Here is a 20,350-nt window from a genome sequence, read left to right on the forward strand (position 1 = left end):
AAAACTCATACAAGCAATTCTAAGCTCTGTCAGAGAAGAGAACAATAATAATTCCTTGATACATCAAAGGCTAAACTGGAAACAGCCAACAAGCCAAACAGAAACTCAAGTAACCAGTTTGTGCTCTTGGCTTCATCAGAAGGGAGCACAAGACTTTAGGTAGTGGCAATGCCATGCATGCTCTGAGGAGGTTTCTGTATTGTTACATGCAGGACTAGAGCACTGGGGTGTGCAGTAACTAGTAGGGATTTGATGCCAGCTGAATCCCTTGCCCTTCTCCTTACAGCCCTAAGAGTTGTTCCCTGTTTGTGAAGCAAAACCTCAGAGGCAACTCTTTCCTGAAGTGATCACATGAACAGTGCATGTTTCCAATGCCCCACGTACAATGCACATTTTCTTAACATTAGACATCACAATTCTGAACCAAAGCAAAAGGGCTTTTATCTGCCAACATCCTTGTTCAAGATCCTTCTCCAAGAGCTGATGAAATCATCTGACATAAAGCAGAGCAGAGGCTGTATTCTTTGCAGAGCTTTGAGTGATACATATTTTACCAACTCTGCCATGAGAATGGCATTTTTGAACAAAACTGCAAAGTGAAAGAAGACATAATTTTAAAAATATGCTTATGTGGAATTTTAGCTGTGACATACACTGTGAACATTGCTAGTGATTTCAGATATTAAACTATTCTGAAGCGATTCAATACACCGTTAAATTGTAGCTTGGAAAATGCGCCCTATGTTTGCACTACTTTTATCTTAAGTAGTCTTTCTGGTGTAATAAAATTTTGGATACAGATTGTTTAAAACCAACAACTCCAGCACTAATTCAGCTGAAAAATTTCTGAGGAGCAAATGTTACATAAATAAATATAACTGTCTGAATATACATGTGATGAAGATCCTCGCTGTTCAAGAGACTCACCTTTAATTTTTAGGCACTTAAGGCATAACTGAAAGCTTAAAGATATTACTGAACAGAGTGCTGTGACATCGAAGCCATGGCATGCAACTCATTTGCAGTGACAAACAACTTTCTCTACCCTTCTTTCTGTCCATGGGAAGGGTTGATTTTGGATTTAATTGAAGGGTGAGGCAAGTGCTTTTGAGATAACGTTTTGCAGTTCCCTGCTGCTCTGTTCTTATTTTCAGGCCCATTAGATATTGTTTTGCAAGAACAGCTTTCTCATTTGAACTGCCCAGTAATGACAACAAATTCTTGTGGTTTAAGGCTAACGTGAGCCAGTTCCAGAGCACCTGCCAGGAGTTAAGATTTTTGTGTACCTCAGCTGAGGATACAATTGGCTTGTATGAATGAGTATGAATTATAATTTTTATTCTAAAAGTAGAAGTCTTTCGCATTTGGACAATGAAGGAAACATAACTTGTACTTTCAAAAGAATTCAGTGAAAGCATCCTTGGTGGGAAAACAATGTTTTTCATGTCAGTACTGCAGTGGGATAAATGAGCTTGCTTTCAAGGGTCCCAGCCAAGCCATAGTAATTTAAAAGAGCTGAGCATCAAGTCCTTCAGATTTAGCTCCTCATCCTGTCATAAGCAATCAGACAAAAACAGAGAAGTTTGCTAAATTAGCAGGAAGCCACTGACAAATTTTCCCAAGGTAAGGTTTAAGCCTTGCACTCTCTTTTGGCCAACCCCTGCAATTCAGTGAACTTGAGGGAACTCCACAGCATAATTTGTGGCAGCCGGGGACTGCATTTGTTCTCTGCCCTGGAAAAACAAACAAACAAAGAAGTAAACACACAGACTGATGGCTGAAAACAGATAGCCAGGGAGAGCAAGTACAGGGCAGCGATACAAAACTTCCTCTGAGCACTCTCACTGCCTCCAGCTATTTTCAACTATAGAGATTGGTTGAAGCTGATGTGGTTTATCTGATAGCAACAACAAGTGAGTATTTCTCCCAAGTATTTCTCCAGTCTTCCTCCAAGCCATGTAAAATCCAGAGACAAGGAGCTCTTCAGATCTGCTGTTCAGTGTGAGAAGAACCACCTCATTTTGTTCATCTGAAGAGAGTTTCTGAAAGCTTGTATAAACCAAAAATAACCAGCCAAAGCGAGCAGGTGCCAGGAAGCAACAGGAGCATGCACTGATTTTCTACTAGGACTATATCAGTTGGAAAGATGTCAGTTACCTGCCTTCTTGGCCTCCTACCCAGACATAGGCTGAGCTCTGCTGAGCGCTGCATGAGTAAGTGTGAAGGCCAAAGCCCTTACAATGCACAGAAATGATCAGATACGTCTGTGGGATTGTTGAGAACAGGTTTCCTGATTAATAAAAAGCCTGCACGTGAATTCGTCCTATGGGGTCAAGATCTAGAATTAGTATTCTAAACTTTGTCATCACCACTAGAGTGTTTACCTCCAATATTTCAGAGGATTAGAGACAACAGCAGTCCCTAGGGAGGTTCTACTGTACTTAAACTAGACATAAATTGGACTTAACAGCTATAGTGCTGGAGATTCCTTAGAGAAGCCATCCTTTATATCTGATAAACAAACCTCAGTGAAATAATGTGGCCTACTAGGATTTTCTTAGACACCTTCCAGAGCCCTGGCATCTTTTCATTGACTGCCTAATGAAATTAGTTCATGACCTTTGCCTTGTCAGTGTTCAGCACCTCTTTGTAGGGTCTGTGTACCAAGATACCCTGGTGCTTTTGTTACGTGAATTTGTGTCTTTTAGGAGTTCCACCACAACCATTAATTCATTCCACAGAAACAACAGAGAAGTCTTGAGAAAATACGGACTTCTGTTTACTACCAGCCTGACCCATCATCACACAGGCACATTGAAATGCTGTGTTTTAATCAGCACTTGCTAAGTATAGCAGCCATGCTTAATTTATCTGCTCTAAATCAATCCAGTTTTACTTGACATGGAAATTATTTAGTTTATGGATTAGGGAAATCGGCCTATTTACACAGTAAAATGTGTGTTAGTCATTGAGAAAGAAAAATAGAAAATGACTAACCATCTTCTTTTTTTTATTTATTTTTTTTACAAGACTAAGAAAAATTAAAAAAATTCAACTAAAGATTAGCATAAGTCAACATGTTACTGTTTTAGAACTACATTAGTGTATTTATGATAAAGTAGTGGAAAAGTAGAAGAGAGATTGGACATTGCTTTAAATTGTTAGGTGACAGTGATTTATGTTACTTTTTATGTGAGAGGAAAAAAATAAGAATTAGCAGTCTGATGGAAAAAAAATCAAAGGAGTGCATTTTGAAAAAAAAAAAAAAAGTTTTGAATTGCAGATATGTAAATTCAGAAACCACTGTAAGAAAATATAAATTCAGCACATAACATCTCTTTTGCAAATGCATCAAGTTTTCTCTTAAAGTTGGTGAGGCCATTTTCCCCTATGTATGAAAAAATGTTCCAGAACATCAGTCTTCTGAAAGCTCATCAGTCTCCATTTATTCATGACCAGCTTGTTTGAAAGAGTTTGGAACACACAGACAGTTTATATTCAAATCAAGGACTACTTTTCCTTGAGATAAGAGTAGCAGTTTAAAAAGGAAATTAGATTGTTGGGAGGTATATACACGACATGCAATGCTGAGGTAAATGGGGAACTCGAGAAATGCATATCCTTTCTGATTGTATCCTTATAAATATATTATGAGAATAGAAACATGCTACAATGAAGGTCACTAGCATTGTCAGCATTAAAAGTGAAACTGGGATTGCTTTGTTGAGAGAAAAAGGTATAAAGGAGGCATGAAGGGAGGATATTGAATAAGGGGAGGCTGAAGAAGATGGATGGATGCTCCTTCACAATGCATGGGTGAACATACATGTGCTAAAAGCAAAAGGCAACAAAATTAAAACAACCAAAAACAAGCAAAGCTATGCAGACAAGCACATATGTAAACGGGTGCTTGTTTTTCAGAGTGCTTGATTAAAGCCAGAAGCTTAGTATGCTTTCAAGGGAATTTTTATGTAAGATAGGGAAAGATGTTAAAATTCAGTAATGCAAGTCCTAAACCATCCATTAACTGATGACAATGGAGAGATGTTTTCCATTCTACTGGATCCTTTCTTCCTGAGCATATCATACTGAATCTGAAGAGATGAAACTGGCATTTTTCACAAGAAACTGGTGAGAGATTTTTAACTTTACTTGCTGAATGAACTGGTAATAACAAACCCACTTTGGGTGGGATTAGGGTGAGTGTGATTAAGATAAACAAAATCTTATGTTTTGGGCATCTTCATAGTAAAATTTGCCTTCAGTGTGCTAATATACTTTATATCAAGATAGCATGCTGGTAATTCCTGTAAAATTTTTGTCAAGGAGTGACAGGAAAGCGAACATATACATAGCTCCATTGCGGCTGTAATTTTGTTCCATTCAAGGTGTATGTGTGTCTGTGCATTGAGAAAAAATACCTTTTGTAAATGATTGATTTTATGTAAAAATGTTACTGGCTTTGGCAAAAGTAAACTTTTTCCAAACTTTTTTTTTTTTTTTTCCTACAAAGTTTTCTGCTTTGTAGAAGTTCATGAAGTTTTTGTAGAAGTTCTTGAAGTTTTTGCTTCAAGCTCAGCATAAGCTATCTTGTAAGCATGAGAAAACTGAAGTTCTGTACAGTTTTTTCCCAAAACAGACAACAGACAGCTCTCCTTTAAAAAAAATGTCTTTCCTCTCACATGTACAACCCATGCTATGACCAAAGTAAATGAGAAACAATCATAATTCTGTTCCTTTAGCTGTATCTTTTGGATACCCTCCAACATAAAATGCATTAGCACGAAAATGTACTTGTCCTTAATTAATTTATAGCTTAGAGCAGAATACCAGAAATAACACTTGAAGTTCAGATACAGAGGTTTTAAAGTCATGGATAAAATATTGTATTAAATTTGTAATAAACCTTAAATAGGGCAAAAAAAAACCAAACAACTAATCAATAATCTTAGGAATTTCAGTGATGGACAAGTGAATGTAAAAGATGTTTATTTTGTAAAACATTTAGATTCTATTGAATTTATTGTCATTTTGGGAGACAAAATTATTTAAGTTTTTCCACTACCCTGAACAAGGACATTTAGGACATTTACTAAACTTTTTTTTTTTTGTGTGTGTGTGTTTTTGGTATTTTGTTGTTGTTTTAAATAGCTTGAAGCATATAGAATATGCTGTAATATCTTGTTCTGAAGTGTGCATGCTAAATGGTTACAGAATCTGTATTATATAGTACAGCTTTATTCAGGAACATGGGAATAGAAAGGGTATAATGGATCATCACATTTATTCTCCTAATATTGTAGAAATCACACTTTATAAACCCCCTTCAGAAGTTTATCAGGTTTCACTGTAAGTGTCGTTAGGATTTTTGCTGCTGTTACTGCAACTGGAAAATTGTTCCCAAATCTCAATGCTCCAGGTGAGAACCTGTTTCTACCTTGTAGCACAGAATAAATTCTAGCCAATCTGTGCCTTTGGGTTCCCTTGCCAACACTGTCATGTAGTTTAAATGGCTCTTCCATCTCCCTGATGTTTCCCTCACTGATATATTTATAGACAGCAACTGGATCGCTTAACAGCCCTTATTTTGCTAAGCTAAACAAGTCAAGCTCTTCATTATCTCTTCTCATATGATAGGTTCCCTCTTCCTCAGTCACCCTAGAAGTCCATCTTTGTTCCTGAACAAGTCTGAGGTAATGTGCTACAAATGACAAAGTACAACAGTCTTGTATAATAGCGTAATAAAAGAAGCTATAGCAAAGAGAGTAATAATTTCAGGCTTGCAAGGATGTGCAGTGCCAAATATTTAGGAGATTGAGTAAAGGTTTTGAAATCTTCTAAGGGTATCTTTATTAGAAAGAATGCTTTTATCTAAGCAGTTGATTGAAATTGCATTATAAAATGTTTTAGGGCTTAATCAAAAGCTGGGAAATCGATGAAAATCATGATTTAGTTGAGAGTTTCAGCCAGCTCAGTATGCAGTTGATTAGACTTGTGACAGCAATCACAGAAGAAAAGGATCTGAGATTTTCAAAGATTGTTTCACAATAATAGAAAATTCCTGTGAATGCTGTATAGAATGTGATAAATCTTTCCTGGGAAAGCCACGGTTGTATTCATACGACGTCTTTAAGAAATTTCAATGGAAGAGTTCAGCTGGTTCCTTAGAGTGAGTGCTGCAGAGTGGGGTACTTGCTGATGAAAGGCACTGTAAAGCAAAGAGAGTGTGGGGACAACTGATCCCACCACCTCCAAGGATGGTAGAGAAAAGGATATTTGATCACATCCAGTATCCCCTGGTTTCTTGCGCGATCGCTTCTTGGAAATCTTCAGGAAACTCATGACTCCCAGCTGTAAAGGCTGTGACAGCTCTCTGTTGTTTTTTTGTTTGTTTGTTTATTTTAATCCTTACTGAATAAATAGTTTCATCAAGTCTAATGGGTAGCTTTGTACAGAAACTTTTCCCCAGTTGTGCTGAACCTGCCTTCCCAGAGCAGGGGCCATAGTCCCTGGTGTGTAGGATGCCTCTTAGTTTGGAGATGAGAGGGATTTTTTTTTTTATTTTTAATTTTTTGTACTGAAATCCTTCTTTTTTAAGGAATTAACACACTAATTTCCTTCTAGCTTTTCTCTGTCCTATAAAGAAAAAAAAAGGGGGGGGGGGTCATGATAGACCATAGGAAAAGAGAAACACTACTTTTAGCTGGTACACATGCGCACAAAGATCAGTGAAAATGAAATGCTCTTGACAGCACAAGCTATTTCTTAAGTGAGAGCAAAGGGGATTCCCATCCATGGTTAGGAGCAATTCAATACATGCTGAAGAAAATACATGTCAGGGCACTGCACAGGTGGCCAGGGGCTGGGAATGGTGGGCTCCTGGCACCTCCCTGGGGTTGGGGCCAGGCCATGGACCCACAAGTGGGCCTGGATCATTTGGGCCCATGGCTGAGCATGGCGGGGCTATGGGGAGCTGGATCTGGCCCTGCTGCAGCCTCACTGGGGCAGGAGGTGATGGCCCTGAGGCTGACTGGGATCCTGGGCCCTTGGGGCCCTGATGATAAATTAAATGGAGATGAAGTTGTAGAGAACATTTCTAACAGTTAACAGGGTAAAATAAAGCCACAGAATTCATATATGTGTCCATATGATGCAAAATACCACCAGCAGGCAGTGGTAAGAAGGAAATTTTCATCAAAGTTGTCATTAGAGTATTTTGGTCCAAATGCCAAAGAAGACTTCAGCTTTCCTCCTGCTGAATTTGGTTTCCCAGTCCATGGTTTCTTCCCACCAGGGAGAAAGGGATATGTATATGTGAAAGGGGAGAGCTGAGGCAGAGTTTCTCCAAAACAGATTTATAGAGAATCAGTAGCTTCACATCACTACGTTGAGAGTAACAAACAAAAATTAACCAATTTACATTTATTCAGTTAAATTGTGATGTTATACCTGATATTTTGATGTCATGTGCTTATACAGTTGGTGCATGGGATCAACACCCTCAGCAACAGGCATGGAAAAACAGGGGACAGAGGAGACCAAGAGGCATCCTGCTGTGAAGAGGTGGGATGATTTCGTAGTCCTGTTGGGTGAGAGATGCCAGGGGGCAAAGTCTGCAAGCAAAGCTGCTGCTTTGGTTAGCCCAGCAGGTGGTTAGGAGTGGTTTTGGTGTGATTGTATGATCAACGTGGGTGAAATCCTTCCTGAACATCAGTAAGAACTTCTTTACTGTGGAGGTGATGGAGCACGGGCACAGGTTGCCCACAGAGGTTGCGGAGTCTCCCTCCTTGGGGACATTCAAAAGCCACCAGGACATGGTCCTGGCTGAGTGGCTCTAGAAGTCTATGGCAATATCTCCTCTTGGTAAGATTTAGGAGTAGCTGCTACACTTAGATGACTTTAAAACTATATATTGTGGAAGCAAATTACTCTTAAGGGTATGGTTTTAAACCACATCTCCTATGAGCAAGTTTTTTTGAAAACAATGCACCAAGCCACTATTTTGCATTGAGTACATCAGGTTTTAAAATCATTTAAGCTGATGAAAATCTGGAGTGATTTTGTAAACTCAGAAGAGTCAAGACTCTTCAAATATGAAGTCAGAATTTAGCCCTTTTTTTTTTTTTTTTTTTTTTTTTTTAATTTTAATAGATTAGCATGAGCTGATTAACATAAAACTGTTCTTTATTTCTTATAATATGTGAATTGCACTGAATTTTAGGCTCTTCATTATGAGTACATGGCTCACTTTCTTTTATCAGCCCTAAATACTTGCATGCTAACTTTTAAAGACAATAATCTTGCTGCTTTGTTTTTCAAATTAATTAAAAAACTTTCACGGACTCTTCTGAAGGACAATCTTTTCATAGGGCAAAAAATTAATTTCTGTAAATCCCATGTTCCTCATACAAATTATCTACAAATTGCCTTTTGTAAACTGCCATGTCAAATGCGATTCAGAGCTTGTGGGTATAACAGTGAGATAACCCAAGTCCTTGTGCTTGTAGCAAATGTTTTGTGTGATAAATAAATTACTAAATAAATAAATGCTCTACTTTCTTCTAGAACTTGCTGTTCAAGACTGAAGTTTCCAAAACAAAATTTCAAGAAAATTTAAATATTTGTCAATGAAATAATCTATAAAGCCAAGGGGTTTTACCCCTTAATTTAAGGGGTTTGCACCACTTTAATTGTGATTACATCTGGTTAAGACATCTTTACTGTGTCTATGCTTACATTGCTCATAATACAGTTAATCATGTTCTGTCAATGCAGAGCAGGGACAAAAGCCATCTGTAAATGCCAAGCTGGTATTTACTATTTTGCAAGAATTCACATACAGTTTGTTGAGAAATAATGGGGAAATGTGCCATACATTGTTCTAGCTGCTTTAAGCTTAGACACCATAGTGGTCCTGCTTTATTCCTTAAGTGTTAATCCCCCCATATGTCTGCATTGTTATTAGGAGAATTATATAAATGATTTAAATAGCAGTCAGTCTCTCAATGTTGGCTATACTTCCAGACTTCCATGGTTGTTGGAGTTGTCACCATGGCCCCATCCTTATTTGCCTTGCAGGCTGTGGAAGAAACTGGTCTGCAGCTCCTGCTGTGTTGCTGATTGCCCAGCTGGGCCAGCCAAGGGAGTCACACAAGGGAGTCTGTGGACTATGTGCAGTGTGATTACTGGATGGGACAAGCAGGAGAGCTTACATCTCTGCAGTCATTTCATCATCACATTGCATTGCACTCCGTATATTATGCAGAGCTAGTCTATTCAGTGAGGAACCCAGCATGTTACATACCATTTTTTTTTTATTTCACTTGTTACAGCTACTCTCTTTTGGGAAGAGAGTTTTACTTGTTATTGATCGCTAAATTAGAGCAGAAATCTGCAATTTGTAGCACTGGCTCAGGAGAAGGCAGCAGGAGTGTAAGGTTTTACTGCCTGAATTGCTATTTCTGTATCATATCTTTAAGTGCATCACCTGGTGTGTTCTGAATTCTGTGCTCTGCCTGTGGAGATACCTAGATAAAGTCAAAAGGAATCTTTAAATTAAAATAAATAAATAAATAAATATATATATATACACATACATTTTCAAGGCATTTTAAATCTGGAAGTCTTCAGCCCCTGAGCTTTATCTTTTCTCCAGGGAGCAGCAGGGACTCCAGTCAGCCTCAGGTGGGAGCAGCAGAGCGATGACACAGGGACAGCTCCATCCTCGACCCCCTCCTACCCCCTCCGGACCTAGATTCTAGCGAAGCCCCTGCTCTGGAAGCGTCCCTTGACACAGGTACTGCTGCACACCACGGGCTGTCCAGCCAACACAACGTTTAGGAGTTGCAGTTGCAATAGCATGGCTGGAAAACAACTCTTGAGTTTCCTGCAGATGTCAGCTCCAGGAGGTGAACAAAATAACTTATGTCATCTGCTGCCTTTCAAAGGCTCATTGGAATTGCAGGGCTGCCAGAGCCCTTAGGGGTTGTTGAGGATTAGCAAGGACATCCTGAATGTACAATATTTTCCCTGAAATCTTTTAACATATTTTTTAGTTCATAATAAGCATCCCAAGTTAAGGAATTACTGTAAGGATGAACCCTTCAGCAGGCACCACTGACTCTAATGACCACATCGGATGCCTCAGTACTGTTTGGGATTTTGCCTATCTTTTACAAGCCCTGTTGCTAGAATTATGTTGGTTACACAATTCTCTTTATTTCCAGTTTTAAAATGTCTTGCGGTGCTGGAATGTACCTTGAAATTGAGAACCCAGATCAAAACTTGGAAGGCAACCACTGACTAGTTTTCTAAAAATCTCGGAACTTTAAGCCCAGTATCATATCATATTTTGAAATGTCTGACTCATTTGGAAAGCTTGGGATTGTGTATATTAATTATGGCCCCAGAAGATCTATCTTAACAATCAGAAAGCAGCTCCATTTGTAGTCAAGGATTGCAAACACAATCTTCCTGGAACTGAAAATTGTACATTGTGCAATTTTTATGGCTTGTATAGCTTTTCTATTTTTAGTGGGTTGAAACCTGTGATACATCTTATAATCTTCCTTAAATTGTCATTCATAATGCTAATTTCCATTAACTTGGCATAACTAAGTTTCTATCTTAAATTTATATAGTTACTGTTTTACCTAACAGTGCTACACAGAGAAAATTTTATTTTTCTCTGGCACAAAACAGATGCGAGTACAGTTAATGATATGTTTCTAGTTAATAGATTTTTTAATCAGATTTAACACAGTATCTTCTGTTTTATTTAAAAATGTGCATGCATTATGAAGTTCATTATCTTTTCCATTACTTGAACAAACCATTTATTTAATCCTTCACCTTTTAAGGCATTTGGAACAGTTCCTCTGAGGTTTGGGAAAGCCTAAAAAAATTATGCTTTTCAGCTTTTAGGAGGATACAATGGGAAGAATGATTCTGTTGTATTTTTGTTTTGTTTTGTTTTGTTTTGCTTTCCTTTATAAAATACCTCTTCAAGGTACAAGAGATCATTACATGACATGTTTTTATACACAACAGTCCAGTCTTGTTCTTGTTAACCTAAATACAAATAATGCCAAGTATTTGGCTACCCATAGAAGCCAAGTGCACAACATTTTTTCATCCCCAACCTTGAGTGCAGGGGAGATGTGTGTGCTGCTGGCACACCAGTCTGTGTGCCACATTTTTCTGTGGTCTGCCACAGAAAAATGCTAAATTCTAGGTTCTGACAATATTTTTATTTTCTAGACTTTCTTATCCATCTAATTATAATCCGTTAGCTATCTTAGGTCAATCACATGGCAAACTCACAGCTATACAGAGACTTTCTAAACATTGCCATTTCATCACAGGTCAGTTTTATAGCCCTAGAGCCAACTGGCACACTACTGAGTAATTATTTTTATTATTTATGCTGTTTGTTTGACATACACTCAGTGATGTTGTATGGGAGGAATTTAAAGGATATAGTAGGATACGAGCTTTTGAAATTAACTTTGATTAAGTGAGTTACAGAACTTAATGTGGAGGCCAGTAATATTTTGGGTGTTTGACTGAGTTTAGTGATTACTCTAAGGCAGTGATATACGAATACTAAAGATCTGTGCTGATTAAAGAAAACCAGAAAGTGTGACTGGATAGAAATAAACATGAACTGATGAATTTAATTTAGCTTCCTAGCTGATAAATATTTTAACAATAAACAAGTGCATGTATTCCTCAAATTACAGTTAGTTTAGCAGTCTTTCAGATTTAAGGATATAAAATATCCTTAATAATTTGGTAAGGAAATATTTATTTAACTTGAGGACTTTGTCCTGACTTTTCTGAAATCCTTTTGAAGTATCCTCAGCACATATTCAGCAGAGGCTCAGCTGGCTAGTCTGAGTGTGCTTTTCCTGGACTGTTGTGCTCACTAGTCAGCTGCCCTGGGCTGTGGTTTAACTCTCAGCTGGGCAGGTCTGAAAAAAAAAAAATATTTCACTTCTGATATTCCTGCAGTGTGCATGTGAACAAATACAGATAAGGAAAAGCTCTTATCCGTGGGCCATTCAGGGAGTAGCAACAGGAAAGAGGTTGTACTCAAAGTTCACTTAGACATTTGCATGAGGTATAAGAACATGAGAGAGCTGGGAATAAGTTGTGGGGGTGGCAAAAAATGAGCATGTGAGAATAGTTTCTGTTACATGTTGTTTCTTTAGATAGCTGAAAGAGCACCATGATGTGATGAGATGAACTTCCATCCTCACAGGAGGAAAACAGGTTATTTTCCAGACCACAGGTGGGAAGCTAAAAAACAATAACAATATCATTTTGAGCAATTCAGACAGAGGAATAAAAGTTAGGCTTTTGATCATAACCAGCATTTATACCTCTTGTTGCACAGAATCAATGGGATTTCAGTATCCTTATTGCCTTTTAAGATCAATTCCCATCCTTTACAATGACAATTTGGGAAAGAGAGAGAGTTTTATTTGAGGTTGTCCTGAGGCACTGTTGGGGAGGGGACCCAATGGTCTCTGCCTTCCTTGCAAGCCACAGGGTTTTTTGCTGTCCCGTGCCAGTCACAAATCTCTGCCTCCCAAAGCATCCCACTGCCTGGGCTGGGGGCTGGCTCCCTCCCTGTGCAGCCAAGATGGGACGGAGCCACCAGTGCTGCCCACCTGACCACAGCACCACCTTGCCAAGGCTGCGGGTCTGCCGCACAGCGCACTGGAGAAGCAGCCCAAAGTAATTTCTCAGTCACCTACACTTCCTTGAAGGCAGCTGAAAAGTATTTAAGTAAACAAATAAGTAATGCTGAGACATTACATAAGTGCTGGAAAAAATATTTTCTCAGACTGTTTTTCAGTAACTGAAGAGAAACAGTGATTTCTCTTTTTATATGCCACTTTCTTAGGTGACTTCTTTACCCGATTTACCAATTAGAATTGCAGATGCATCCCCCTGGCTTTTTTGGGTAATGACCGAACTTTTTGGCATCTTCATGAAAAGTCAAGTCAGCCTTTTCAATTTGCATTAAGAGACCCACTGAGTCTATGATATTTAGAGGCACCCACCAGTTTCTTTCAGCAACACTGTGAACCAAATTGCTTTTCTGTCATCTTTCTCCTCATAAGAAACAGGCATTTGAAAAATTTATGATGATTTTTTTTTCAGATTTACCTTCATTGCCAAAATTGAGTCTCTGATGTATTTCACTTACTCTAACTAAAATAAATAAATAAATAAAATCTAACATAGATCCATTGCTTGTTGCTGTTTCTGAAATTATTTGTTTTGGACAATAATAGACAAATTCTTCCCCACCCCAAGTTTTTCTCTCAGAAGGAGAGTTCAACACAAGGACTTGTGGCTGGGTAGTCAAATGATCTGCTTTCCTATTTAGGTAACCCAGTAAAAGCGAGGTTTTGGCTCTTTTGAATACTTTTTAGAAACACTGGGTTCTCTACTCCTCTCAGCCAGAAGTGTCCCTGAAATAGCGTTTGTATGCTGATGCCTTGGGGAAAATCCACCCCCAAAGCAAAAGGCACTGTTTGTAACTTCATTAATGCAACACTGATTATAGCAGGGACCGTGGGGGGAAAGGGGAGCACAACCTCTGTCACGTCCTAACTTTTGCCACCGAGTAGGCACTCTGTCAGATGCTGATAATGAGGTGCCAAACACGTGCCTTTGCCTTCCTGCCCAACAGCAAAACCAGCCTTCATGATGTTGTGTTTATACATCCGGCTCCAGTTTATCAGCCAGCCAAAAGAAGTGCCCAAATTAGGGGCACAGCCTCTTAAGGGAGCCAGTGGTGGCCCTAGGGGGTAAAGCTGAGACCTCCCAGCACTTCCCTGGGGCAGGATGCAGCAGTGTCCTCCAGCCAAGTCCTTTCACAGGGATTCTGGAGCATCAAAGGCCACTTTCCACCACCTTTTCCATGGAAAGAAAGTTGGGGAATGCTTTACTTGCTAGGCAGGAGCCATGGCAGGCTTCAGAGGTGGTCACTGAAGCTGCACGACCAAGGATGGGGACAATCCTGAAGTCTTGACATAGCCTCAGAGAGCTCTGGCTCCATTTCAAGGACACTGCAGATTAAAAATGAAACCTAAAGCCCTAGTTCAGTCACACAAGTAAGATGCTTAAAGCTCAACAGTGTGACTTTGTGCCAGTGCAGATGATTTTATCTTCATGTAGGCTTGTAAAACACCCACTCCATTTGTAGGAGCTCCTTTTAATATTTTTCCATGGCTCTGAACTGAAATTACTTTCTAAGAAAACAGCTAACATTTTTTTACTCTACCCTAGTGGAAAAAAAAAAAAAAAGAAAAAAGAAAAACGAAAAATCATCCTTTTTTTTTTTTTTTTTAATTTTTTATTTTTTTATATTCACAGTGAGGCAAATGAAACAGACTTAGATTTTATCCCTGTTGCAACTGGATTTTAAGAAGTCACAGGCATTAAAGCAAGGTGAAACTGGCAGCAAGTAATTTTAGTTGTGTTAATGCAAGACCATGCCAGGGTATTCATTAGCATCTTTTTTCTCTCTTCCTCTGCTACTCAAGGTAGCTATGCTATGTTTTCAGCTTAGCTTGATTTTTTATTTTTATTTTTATTTTTTTGCTGTGAACTAAAAACCCCAGTGAAGATTTAAGCAGATTAACGGTGAGAGGATGTTCAAAAAAATCAAATCTGCTCAACCTGTAGATGCAGCATAACTATTTAACTTCATTCTTTTCAAACAAAGAAATTATCTAGGGATTTTGAAACCAAGGCATTAGAAGAGCCACCTAAATACGGTTTCTATATATGACATATATATGGTTTCTATATATGAGCCACCTAAATACGGTTTCTATATATGACAACTATTAAAGTGGATGAGACCATATTCAATGCCCTGGTGAACTTTCTGAAAGTTTTTGTGCTGCTCCCTGTCAGCATGAGGCATTGGTATTATTTAAATCAGTCAGGCTGACATTTACTCCTTTACTTTTTGCCACGTGTTCTTAAGTCAGTGGAAAGCCTGCAGGAGTACTGGGAAATAATGACAGTCACTGGGCTGGCACTGCCAGGAATGAAGTAAGACTCTCCTTTCATTTTACCTCTTCACAAATGGTAATGACAACTGAAGGCCAAGGTTCTCAATAATGCAAGAGCCTGTGGAGCCCCACAGTGCTAGTCTGTTTTATCAGTGATGCATAGCAGAAGAGCTCAAATTTTGTATCACTAAGCTCAGCGAAGTCCAGGAGAAGCCTGGTGTGAGGTGGGGATGTTGTGCCACCTCTCTCCTTCAGCTGTGGTGTCTCTTAGTGATAAGTGCTGAACTGCTGTACTACCAATCAGTACAGACTTAAAAATACACTTCTAGAATAAACAGTACACTTTTGCGTGCCTTGACCTGACTTGCTTGAAAAAAATATGTTTTCTTTTCTGTTTTCCCACCACCCTGAGCTTATTTTCCCTCTGTAGACTTAGTATTTATGGTGAGTTGCACTTTCTCTGTGCAGAGCTGAGTAGTTTTCCATTTCCTTTGTTTGTAAAGAAGCAGGCTGTGGAGGAGAGAAAAAGACAAGCAAATTAAGCAGTGCCAGGGCATGAGCACAGATACTGGGAGGTGAATGTCTGTGCTCTTAAACAGTTGGAGTGGTCCCTGGCACGCTTTTGGCCCGGCCACTTAACACCCTCCCAAACCATTTGAGAGCATGTTTCGGGAGTCAGCAGAGGCTAGGAGCTATTCCCAGTGGGCAGTGTGGATGCAGCCAGCATGTTATGGATGCTAAGAGGGCTTAAGAGCCTGAAGGATTTTCCAGGACAGCTGGCCTCACAGTCAGAGAGCAGCCCTGGCCATGGTTAATCTCTAGTGTGCGTGTAGCCAGAGAATTCCTTTTTTTTTCCCAACAAGAATGATATTATTGTAAACCCACCAAAATTGATAGTGAAACTCAAGGGCAGGTTTAGTATCAGAGGCTTTTTTAACTTCTTGTTTTTTTACCTTGGGTAAAGGGTAGACTTGACAGTTCTACCCTTCAGGAGGTAGAACACAGCCCAGCTTAAAGCAGGGGGTTAAATTCACCTCTCACCAATGGGCCAGGCATGCATGTGCAAGCTGGTACTCTATGTCTATCAACAACTGAAGCTTCCCACAAAGAAGTCACTGAGAGAGATTTGGAACTTGCTCCCTGCTTTGGTTGACAGCTGAAATTTGAGATGCTGCAGATGTGTTTTTGCACTGTTGTCTCTTGGAGACACTATTTGTAGAAGATACAGGTCTTCTGTATAATTATTTTTTTTCCTTTGCTGTAAAATCTGTGAGCATATCTACATCCTAGTTCTTTTTGGTTATTTTTATAAAACAAAAGAAATTAAAATGAGTCAAATGTAAAATATAGATACAGTTGTTTACTAGCTTCTGTGAAACCAGAGCTGTGCCAATCACAGCTACTGAAAAGAAAACTGGATTTGTGTCTGGTCAGCAAGAGACAGCAACACTTTCTTGGACCCAAACCCTGAGATTTGCTTTTGGGACATTTAGCTTTTTGTCTTGTCTCACACTTGTTAAAATCCAAGTCAATTTTATAATAAAGTATCATTTTGAAGTGAAAAGTTGAAATAGATTTTTAGAAAGCTAGTAATAGTTGCCTCCTTTCCTAAGAGTGTTCCCTATTTGCCATGTGGTTTATAAAAACATGTTTCTAGGTTAAGACAGGATTGCAAGGACAGCAGCTTGACTTTACTTTCCATGCCATGTTCCCTTGGTGATATTGGTTTTATGTCTTTTGGTTGGTCACTGTAAGGATAGGGACAAGGGACTTGGAGACAAAGCTGTGATTATTATCAACTGGCTCCTGTCTGTGGCTACTTTCAGCAGTTTTCTGCCACCTTGGAAGCAGAAAATACACTGGTAATGGAGCAGTGGTCTTTAAAAACTACTTAAAAGAGGTATGGCATGGTTCTTGAGTCCACAGTATATTTGATCTTGCAGGTTGTAAGCATGGTTCTGTGGTGTCAACAAAACAGAAATGACTAATGTTTATTTAACACCAAAGATTACCCATTTGCAGGAGTGAAGAATCTTTGGTAGGCCAGCTAATCTGCATCACCTCTCTTACCATTTTCCAGGCGTGTTCTGGCTGTCAGACGATAAAACAAATGTTTAGTGGGTTCAAAACTGAAACTGCTGGTGACATTGCTAGCTTTATCTTCATGTGAAGCTCAAGGTTTGATTTTTCACTCAAAATGGAAAAACCAAAAGGGCTGAAAGCTGTAAAAGAAGATGCAATGAACCACAACAGGGCACAGTGCTCATCCAGCCCTCAATGAGTGGCCATGTCTCAAGAGAAATGTTGAGCAACCACAGGCCCCATCAGCTAGGCATGAGGTATGTGCCCCAGGAAGCCATCTCCTCTAAAGATCTATCCCTTTCCTTCAAGTCAGGAGTAGTCCTGGACACAGGGCACTCCAGCAGGGTAGAAACAAGCCATGAAGAGGGTTGAGTAGGAGCCAACCTCTTCCCATCTCTTTCAGCCCAGCTGAAACATGCTAGAAAGGCCACACCGCAGGCAGATAGCACTTTTGCCACCTAGCTTGCTCCTGGCCAGTCCCTTTCAGCCACTCTGGAGAAAAAATACCTTAACCCTCATCAGACCTAGAGGCATGTTTGTCTAGTGGTGTCAGCTACTTGAGCTGGCTTCTTTGCAACTCCTGTTTGTACTTTCTGGCAGCTGGAAAGCAAGTAATCAAAACATGGATGGAGTGATATATAAAAGTTTATTTTTTTGACTGAATGATGATCTAATAGCTTATCATTCCTCATGTCTCATGCATCCAAGATGTTTTTCCAGATGAAGCCTGGGAAACATGAATTTCTGTGAAACAAGTCTACGTTACTCCTTAGTTCGGTCAGTGTGCATTACTCAAGAAAAAGTATTCCAGCTGAAACCACAAGTTTGTCTGAAAATGACAAAGTTAATGGAATTATACCAGCATAAACTCTGTTCTTTGTAAAGCTGTGCCATAATTTAGCCAGAGAAGAGTTTATCTTGGAGTTAAGAAAATGGTGTTAAAGCAGTATAAATCTGCCTTAGTGATGACCGGGTTTCCTCCTAGCTCTGCAAATTTCTTTTCTGCTTTCAAGTAGATTACACCTATTCAGAATGGCAACTGGATATGGAATTTGCAAAAATCTTTTCTTCTTTCAGAACATTCACGCTTATCCCTTTCCTTTCTTTTTCCAAGTGAAGGAACTATTATGAACATAATCGCTGGTGAATAGAATCCATGTGCTGTTATGCTCCAGTGTTACAAGAATCAATTTTAGAAGCTATAAAATAAATCTTTGATAAAACAAAAAAGCCTTACAGAATCTCATGCTGTACCTCTACAAGCGTATCTGCTGTAACTTTGCTAATGTTCTACCCTATTTGTTAGCAGCATAAAGAGAAAAGTTGACCAAAATGGATTAGGGAATAATGAGCCGGCAGTGACCCGACAGAAGAAAATAATGTAAGTCCTGCATTAAAATCAGTCACTACATTTTTGTCAGACAGCAATAATAAAGACAAATTCTCCATTTTTCTGATAATTAAAGCTACTCAAATTTATTCTGCCCATGGAACAAAGTGTATCAAGAAGTGAGGGAGACAGTGTGACAGCTGTCTGTCATGGGGCAGTATCTGCTTCCTGAATGAGCTCCTCTGAGTAATGCCATGCCCTCTCCCCCTCTCCTGAGTGCAGGCTGCAGACGCAGCTGGCAAATGGTCTTGCGGGGTGGGAAGGAGCCTGCAGAGCATCACTCAGTGCAGGTGATGCAAACCATGCTATGGAGGTAGCATCAGCAGGAAGATGAACGTGAACATCTCATCTTTGGTGCAGGAGGTTCAGCATGCTTGGGCATTGCTCATCCTAACTCTGTTGTGACAAGTGTTTTTCCAGCTCTACAAGTGGACCAGGTGAAAGGGTGAAGGCAGTAGTGGTGTTGTGTAGTAGCCACAAGTGCTCTCCTTGTGTATAAGAATTAGGGCCCTGTGGCTTGGTTATTCAGGCTGTTTGTTGAGTAGAGAATTGCCCCTATTCACAAGGTACCACTGTGCCAATCTCCAACACTGAGGGCAAGCAGCTAACACACACTCTCACAAAAGCACATGTATAATAAGGCCAGAAGGAACAAAGACCTTTCATTGTCTGCTTTTGCAGATAAGTCATATGTATGAGGACAAGAGACTGGGGGACTCTCTTGACAAAGCGTATGATGATTAGTGCTCCAGTTGCAAATGTTTAGAAATTCAGGAAACTCCAGAACTGCTAAGGGGAGATATTTGTTCCTTTCTTCATTGTATTAGTCATTTGGTTTGACACTCTCCTCTGACCGGCATGACTGAAACAAACACTGGAGTCATCTGCGAAAGCAAACCAAGAATGAGGTCTGCATTCCCTTGGCACAGCATTGCTTGGCTATCGCAGAGTCCGGAGTCTGACACACGTCTGCTCCATGCAGCATCTGAGTCCAACTGCGCACAATGCAGCCGTCAGTTCCTACCAGCTCCTTTGGGAATGCACTGGTACCCCCCATCCTTTTTATTTTTTCAGGTCAGTCAAAACAACGATAATGAAAGCTTGCAGAGTTCAGTCTCTGAGGTGGTGTGAACAGTTGTGCCTGTAAATGTTTTTCATGTAACCACCACACTACTGAGGCCACATAGCCTTTGTTCTGTCTATCAAAATCCCTTGGGGCTAAGGACATCCATCCCCATCTGGAGCAGTCCTTGCTGAAGACTTTTCAGAGAACAAAGCCAATTTGGTGTCCCAATCTTCCTCTCTTCCAGATGCCTGATAAGGTGCTGTCTTTTTTTTTGTTTGGTTGGTTTTGTTTTGTTTTGTCTTGGTTTGTTGGTACTTATTGCTTGCAGATACAGCTAATATTTTCTTCAGTCATCACTTGGAGCATATTTCAAATTACCTTATGCTTTTAATTTTCTTTGCAGATCAGTAGTCTTTGGGCAGAGATCTCTGCCATATACCAGGTCCTTCTGCACCGTGCACTGCCCTGCTCCAGTGGCCTGTTCAGCAGAGCTGCTGAAAGTTGCAGTTCCCCATCATGCAGCTCCCAAAGCCACAGCTTAGAAATAATTTCAGTTTTGACTCAGTAATAACACAATTGCACTGACCCTACCATCAATTGTTAGTCTGTCAGAAACCCAGCACTTTCATGTGATATTTTAATCAGTTAAATCTGCAACTGAGCTCCAGACTACAAATTTACAGCCAAAGGCAACAACTATATCATGGCTGTAAATCAACATTATTTATTAATTTATTTTTCTATTATAACATTGTTAGTATTATTATTATTATA

At 39.6% G+C, this 20,350-nt stretch overlaps 1 protein-coding gene across 5 annotated transcripts in view; it reads left to right on the forward strand.

Annotated features, from left to right (window-relative positions):
- Nucleotides 1-20,350, forward strand: part of FILIP1 (filamin A interacting protein 1) — a 103,220-nt gene that overhangs the window by 18,682 nt on the left and 64,188 nt on the right. For 4 of the 5 annotated variants that reach the window (XM_084514898.1, XM_084514899.1, XM_084514901.1 and 1 more), the window contains exon 2: nucleotides 9,656-9,796. The exons of the other annotated variant lie outside the window; for it this stretch is intronic. The gene's annotated coding sequence lies outside the window, so the exon portion shown is untranslated. The remainder of the gene's footprint in view (nucleotides 1-9,655; nucleotides 9,797-20,350) is intronic. 5 annotated transcript variants of the gene reach the window in all.

The sequence above is a fragment of the Aythya ferina genome (assembly GCF_964211825.1).
Source record: "Aythya ferina genome assembly, chromosome: 3".
Taxonomy (NCBI): Eukaryota; Metazoa; Chordata; class Aves; order Anseriformes; family Anatidae; genus Aythya; species Aythya ferina.